Consider the following 7,694-nt stretch of genomic DNA (forward strand, 5'->3'; position numbering starts at 1 on the left):
ATTTTTATTGTAGACATGAGGTCTCACCAAGTTGTCCAGGAGGGTCTCGAACCCGCAGGCTCAGGCAATCCACTCACTTCGGCCTCCCAAAGCGCAGGATTACAGGCTGAGCCAACTGAGCCCGGCCATCTCTCTCTTTCTAATAAATTCTGTCTTAAACTGTACTTGGGACTCACTCTGAAATGCTTTTCTGTGGCAAAGTCAAAGAACCCATGGAGCAACACACTACACCCCAAGTGGCATCAAAGACATGGTCCTGAATGGTAGGGAGTACACCATCTTGCTTATCACTCCAAATATGACCTAGCAACAAAACTCTGAAACATGAAAGGAATTATGTAAAGAGGAAATTGGGCAGCTAGCAAAGCTTCCCTCGATTTAATTTGCATTAAAAAAGAGCTAACAGCCGGGCTCGGTGGCTCAGCCTGTAATCCCGTGTCTTTGGGAGACTGAGATGAGCAGATTGCCTGAGCCCGCGGGTTCGAGACCCGCCTGGGCAGCGAGACCTCATCTTTACAATAAATCAAAAAATCAGCCGGGCGTGGTAGCGCACGCCTGTAATTCTGGCTACTTGGAAGGCTGAGGTGGAAGGATCGCCAGAGCCCAGCAGGTTAAGGCTGCGGTGGCCGGGAGCGGCCACTGCACTCCAGTCTGGGCGACAGAGTGAGACTCCAACTCAAAAAAAAAAAAGAGCTAATAAAGAATATGCCTCTCTATTCACAATAGCAAAATCGTGGAACCAATTTAAGTACCCACCAACAACTGACTGGATAAAGAAAATTATATATAACCATAGAACACAACACAGCCATAAAAAGAGAGTGAAATCATGTTCTTTGCAGCTACATGGATGGAGGTAGAGATCATCATCCTAGGTTAACTGACTCTGAAACAGAAAACCAAACTCCAAATGTTCTCACTCATATAAGGGAGCTAAATGGTCACAAAAATGGAAACAATAGACACTGAAGGCACCAACAAGGGGGAGTTCAGAAATTAACCCTGGGGTACAGTGTTCACTCTGGAAAATGGGCCACCTGAAACCCAATCCCCACCACTAATTACTATGTCCACATAACAAACATGCCTATGTACCCCCCTGAATCTCAAATAAAGATGAAAAAATAAAAAGAATGTGCCTCTGTTTTATTTTTATTTATTTATTTATTTATTTATTTTTTAAATTGGAGTCTCACTCTGTCGCCCAGACTGGAGTGCAGTGGCCGCTCCCGGCCACCGCAGCCTCGACCTGCTGGGCTCCGGCAATCCTTCGCCTCAGCCTTCCAAGTTGCTGGAACTACAGGCGCACACTACCTGTAGTAGAAATGAGGTCTCGCCAAGTTGCCCAGGCAGGTCTTGAACCCGTGGGCTCAGGCAATCCACTCACCTCAGCCTCCCAAAGGCGCAGGATTACAGGCTGAGCCACCGAGCCCGGCTCCTCTCTATAGTTTAAAACTGGACATATATTAGAAGATATACACCAGCCAAGTAAAACTTAGAGCTGATATAAAATGTTTATAATCATACCAAAGAAAAGAAACTTCTGGTCATTAGCTTAGATTTTTTCAAGTAACAAAGGATAGGATGGACCTTGATTTTTTTTTATTTTAATTCTTGCAATTTCACGAGTAAAGGTCATTTTGCCTTAACACCTCCTGTAATAATGAACATTGCAATATGTAGAATATAAAGCTATCTGAGATTTCACTTTGGTTTCTGAGATTTAACCTTGTTGTAACATTGGTTGTATGAATCTGAGGGATAAAAAATTACGATGTTCTTTCAGAAGTGGGGAAAAGTTGCCCAGGGCAAACAAGTACTATTATCTTATTTTTCTCTGTTCCCTAGTTCCCAGTGATATCTCTTATAACTGTCTTATAGATATGTGATTTCTAGTGGCAATATAACTGAGATACAAGGATTCCGAAAGTTCCTTGTCTACACGTGATATTTTTGTAGCTAACATTTAAATAAATATACTTACTGCCTATTAAACTTCAGTAAATCTGCATCGACCATGTCAGTTAGTGGCAGGTTAAACAAGGAGAAAGAAGCTTGTAGAGTCACCCTAGAAAAACATTTCAAAATACATATGAAATTTTTGTTAATAAAAATTAAATGAAGGCTGGGCACAGTGGCTCACAGCTATAATCCCAGCACTTTGGAAGGCTGAGGCAGTAGGGTAGCTTAAGCCCAGGAGTTTGAGACCAGCCCAGGCAAAATAGTGAAAATTCATCTCTACAAAAAAAAATTTTTTTTAATTAGCTGGGCATGGTGGTACAAGCCTGTAGTCCCTGCTACTCAAGAGGCTGAGGAGGGAGGAACCCTGAGCACAGGAGTATGAGACTGTGTTGAGTAATGATCTTGCCACTGCCCTCCAGAATAAGCCACAGAGTGAGCCCCCTACTCAAAAAATAAAAATAAAATGAAAGTTGACATTTGGTTTACCAGAAGAAAAAAATGAATGATACAGTATAAAAGTAAAGCTATATTAGGCACATACTTCTCTCTCTCCAAATATTATATATCTATGAATACATAATTCTCTTATAAAAATGAAAAAACTACTTTCATTTGGGATTTTGGAAAATGATTTTTATGCTTCTTCCTCATTCCCAAATGACTACCTGCTCATTTAATCTACTTGAATTATGGATATATTCTAAAGAACAGAACATGTCAGAGAAACTTATCAGATAGACATCTGTCTCTTGACATCAAAAATAGGATAAGTTAATAACTGGAAATGGGCATATAGCATTTTAATTATGACAGAATAATAAAAATGAGAGAGACGGTTTAAGCAAAAAAGCAAACAAAAAAGTTTTCTTGTAAAAATTACTATAAAATGTCATTTTAACTATTATATAGCCAAGGCCATACTTACAGACTAATAGAATAGTTATCTACATGGGGTTCCAATGTTTTGAAATTTCATAGAGATTTGATCCTTTGGGTTTATTACTACACTCTCCACCTTTAATTTGCTCCAAATGCAAATAAATTTTCATGAAAATTTTCTCAAATTGTTCCAGCAGGGACCTGTAATAGGGTTTATTGCCTCCTTCACTCAAAACACATTTTCTAAGGACCAAGAATTTGCAGGAACTGCAGTAGGCAACAGACCACAGTGATAATAGACTAGACCCTATTCACAATAAACTCAGTTTAATGGGGACCACAGACAGTCACAGGCAGAGGCTTTTAAAAGCACTACAGAGATAAGCATAGGGCATTTGGGGTCATGTACGAGGGACACCTCATCCAGATGAGGAAATCAAGGAAGGCTTCCCACAGAAGCACATACCCAAGCTGCGGCCTAAGAAACACTGAGAGAAATCCAAGCAAGAAATGGGGAAGAGCTTTCTGGGCACAGGGAATTGTGCATCTTCTAGACATGGAGTTGTCTGAACCAGAAACAGCAACGTATTTCTGTATGGCAGAACATGTGGTGTAAGTGGAAGAGTCACAGGATATGAGGATGAAGCCGTAAAGAAGACTTGATGTCACAGAGAATATCCTAAGTCACCATCTGGATATATCCTGAAAGCACTGAAAAGCCACTTCAGATGGGTAAGCAGAAGAATGGCATGTTATTCTACAAGCAATGTAGAGAAAAGGGTCGGAGGGATGGAGAGTAGAGACAAGGGGATCATCTAATAGGCCCTACAGCTTTCTGTTTAAGAGATGATGAGGACCTGAGCTACAGGAATGGCAATGGGAAAGAGTAGGGATGGATTCAGGTCACATTTGGGAGGCAAACTGCTAGTAATTGATAGTGTGCTGGACATAGGTATCAAAGAAGAGAGAAAAGGCAATGACAACATATTAATCCCTGGCTTGGTCAACCAGATAAGTGGTACAGTCATGTCCCAAGATGGCAAACAACAGTAAAAGAGTAGATTTGGGCGCCAGATCCTTGATTTGGACATGCTGAATATGAGATGTCTGGGGAGGAGGGGTGGTAAATGATGAAAGTAGGTGCTTGGAGAAGAGAGGTTGCAGAAACAGGAGGAATAGAAGTCCTCATTTACTGGCAGCAGCATTTACTAAATGTTGCACTTTAATAGGTTAAAAAAGGAGCTTAACTTCATTACAAAAGTTAGTGTACAAAATTCCTTCAGAAAATAAGCTGTTAACATTCAGACAATTTGACAGAAAGGTGCAATGACCCTCCCTAGTAATGAATATTAAACTTCTTGAAAGGGTGAAGGATAAGACCTAGTATAATTCTGAGATTGGAACCAGCATTTACTTACATGATAATTGTGAGATAAACAGCCAAAGAGTAATAGTATTGCTGCCCCGAGAATAACATGACAATGGAGGCTGTTGCTTCTAGGTAGAAAGAAATTAAGATGATCTTATAGTAACCAAACTTCTTCAACCAGGACTGACCAATAAGTATAAGACACTGAAATGGAAACAGAATAGCACTGTGGTAAAATGGAACTTCATGTGTTATGCTTACTTACTCTTACTAATAGCAAAATAAACATTCTCATTTCAAAATTTCCATTGGAATTACAGTATCGGTTGAAACACACAACAATATTATCTGTATCAAAAAAATTGACTATGGATAGTAACATATAAATATTATTTCCTATGGAACAAATAAACCAGAAAACAGTTTCCTAATTTTATTATTTTTACACTGACATGAAGAGATTTTACTAAAATTGGCCATATGAAAGCCTCCATCGCTTACAAACAAACAGCAATGCTTTATGGTAATGCAAAAGGCCCAGTTCAAATATAAAATAAGTCCAAAAGTAACCTCCAAAATTTGGGGGTTAAAGCCCAGAATTCACCTAGCACACAGTAGGTAAAATAATATTTGTTAAATAAATTAAAGTCTCACTATTCTTACTGTAATATAAATGTACTTTTTACCCTAAAATCAAGCATCAGAGGTAAACAAGAGTTTAGGTTCCAGTAATAGTTCTTCTGGTTCTGAGTACAGCCTTGCCTTATATTTTTATCATTCTAATAGATTCCTGTTAAGAGCTAAGACTCAGGTTTTGTTTTTGTTTTTTTGCATTTCTTGCTACCAATGAAAAAGTTCATTGTTTAGACTGAAAAGTATGTGCTAAATAAACATATGTACATTAACAAAGATTAGAAGATACTCTTTGTTTTCCATTTAAAAAGCATATTGTTTACCCCAAACACTTTTCACTAACCAAATGTGTATATATTACAATGGAAGAGAATTTTGAATGATGTAAGTAGAATACAAATGTTCTTTAATAAACATAAAGTATTTTCCCCTAACTGATTTTTTTTTTTTAGTTTACTTCTCTACTTTCAAGGAACAAGAGCTTATTTTCTAGATACTAAAAACAATGGCTCAGTGATTGATGTAGTCCAAGGCATTTCTTAGAGTTCTGTAAGAGAAAGAATGTAAAACGCCCCTGCAAATCCAATTATGTTCTTAAATATAACTGTAATATTATAAAGTAACACATTTCCACGTTAAAATAAACCTCTTCTTTTCAAGCTTCAATACATAAAGATACAAAATACAAGAACTTCACAATGTCAGAAATGTATGGCAAAGTGGTAAGTACAAGCTGTTTTTTGGGTTTGTTTGTTTGTTTGTTTATCTTTTTGTTTTGAGACCTGGTCTTGCTATGTTGCCCAGGCTAGTCTTGAACTCCTAGCCTCAAGGAATCCTCCCCCAAGTGGCTGGGACTACAGGCATGCTTCATTGCGCCCAGATACAAAGTGCAAGATTTTGAAATCAGATGTCCCTGGGTTTGAATTTCAGCTTTGTCACTTTTACCAGCTTTAGGTTCACAGACAAGTTACTTTATCTAATGTCGACCTAAAAAGAAGAAGCTGAGACAAAACTAATATAAGCAGAGACTTTATTTGGGCCAAGCTTGAGGACTGCAATCCAGGAGAATAGATTCAAGTTGCCCTGAATATAGATTCCAATTAGCAACAGTTAGGAGTAGATTTTTAAAGCCAAGAAAAGGCCAAGTATAGTGGCTCAGCCTATAATCCCAGCACTTTGGGAGGCTCAGGCAGGAAGATTGCTTGAGCCGCCAGGAGTTCAAGACCAGCCTAGGCAACATAGGAAAACCTCATGTCTACAAAAAAAAACAGAAAGTCAAAAAATTAGCTGGGCACAATGGCATACGCCTAAAATTCCAACTACTTGGGAGTCTGAGGTGGAAGGATCGCTTGAGCCCAGGAGGTCGAGGCTGCAGCAAGCCATGATTATGCCACTGTACTCCAGCCTGGGTGACAGAAGGAGACATGCTCCCTCCTCCCCCCACAGAAAAAACCAAAAAAACAAAGGGGTGAAGAACAGGGAGTGGACTCGCACAAAGTTGTTTGTTTGGAATTCTCATTGGTTTACCAAAATAACATTGATTAGTGCTTAGCTATACATTAAGCTATAGGGTGTGGGTTATAGTGTCCGATGTAGCATAATTAGATTAATTTATAGCTACTTATAGCAATAGCAAGCAGTTTCAAGAGATTAATACATAGCTCAAGGAGGAAGTAGGGTGATTTCTGCCTCATTTTAATGTCTCTCTGGTCCTGATAATTTAAAAGGACTCACACTCCTCAGATAGAAGTGCTTTTCTTTTCTAAAAGGCATTTTTGCACCAACACGCACTCTCTCTCTCTCCCTCTTCCCCCCTTCCCCCCATCTCTCTCCCTCCCCTCCCCCTCCCACTTCCCCTCTCCCTCTTTTTCTTTTTCTTTTAAAAAAAATTTTTTTTTAATTTTAAAGATGTGGGGTACAATTCAGGGTTAGGTATACAAATGTTGATTATGCAGGTACTCTTGTGAATGAGGTGTGCCCCTCCCTCCCCCTAGCAGTTTTCCTCAGTTGCCAATCCGTCCCCTCCCTCTTATTCTTACCTAGCATCATACTCAACATATAAGGCACTCAATCATTGTTAACTAGGATTCTTGTGTCCAACATATAAAAAGACAAAAAGCAATGATGAAGAGTATCACAAAATCATGAAAGAAAAAGACTGCCTTTTCTTTTACTAAAAATAAAGCCTCCCACAATCTGAGGATTTTGGCTCCCCATTCAGTAGTGTGTTCCAACACAAGCGTTAGCCAACCTATGCCAAAGAAGGCGGCAACACAACAGAGGGATGAAGGGCAGAGCTGTGCCTGTGAAAGTCTGATAAAGATCTGCTGCATGGAGGTGGTTGTACATAACAACAGCTAACTTTCTAGAGTGTTTATTTTGTGCAGCGAGCTGTTACATGTACTTTGAATGTTTTAGCTCATTTCATCTTCATAATAATTCCCTTAAGTAGGCACTATTTTGATTCTCATTTTACAGATGAGGAAACAGACACAGAGCAGTTGAATAACTTACTCAAGGTCACACAGCTAGAAATGGGGAGCCAAACTCCTCCCAGGCAGACTCCAGAGAGATGCTCTTAACTCCGTTATTCTTCTGCCTATCTTAGGGAATGAAACGTGGAAGAATAACAGATCTGTAAAAAACAGTTATTAAAAAAGAGCATTGAGCTGGGCTCGGTGGCTCAGCCTGTAATCCCGCACCTTGGGAGGCTGAGGTGAGTGGATTGCCTGAGCCTGCGGGTTCGAGACCCACCTGCGCAAATTGGCGAGACCTCATCTCTACAATAAATCAAAAAATTAAAGCCGGGCTCGGTGGCTCAGCCTGTAATCCCACGCCTTTGGGAGGCTGA

Source organism: Carlito syrichta, unplaced genomic scaffold (genome assembly GCF_000164805.1).
Source record: "Carlito syrichta isolate Samal-C Ts95f unplaced genomic scaffold, Tarsius_syrichta-2.0.1 Scaffold305573, whole genome shotgun sequence".
Taxonomy (NCBI): Eukaryota; Metazoa; Chordata; class Mammalia; order Primates; family Tarsiidae; genus Carlito; species Carlito syrichta.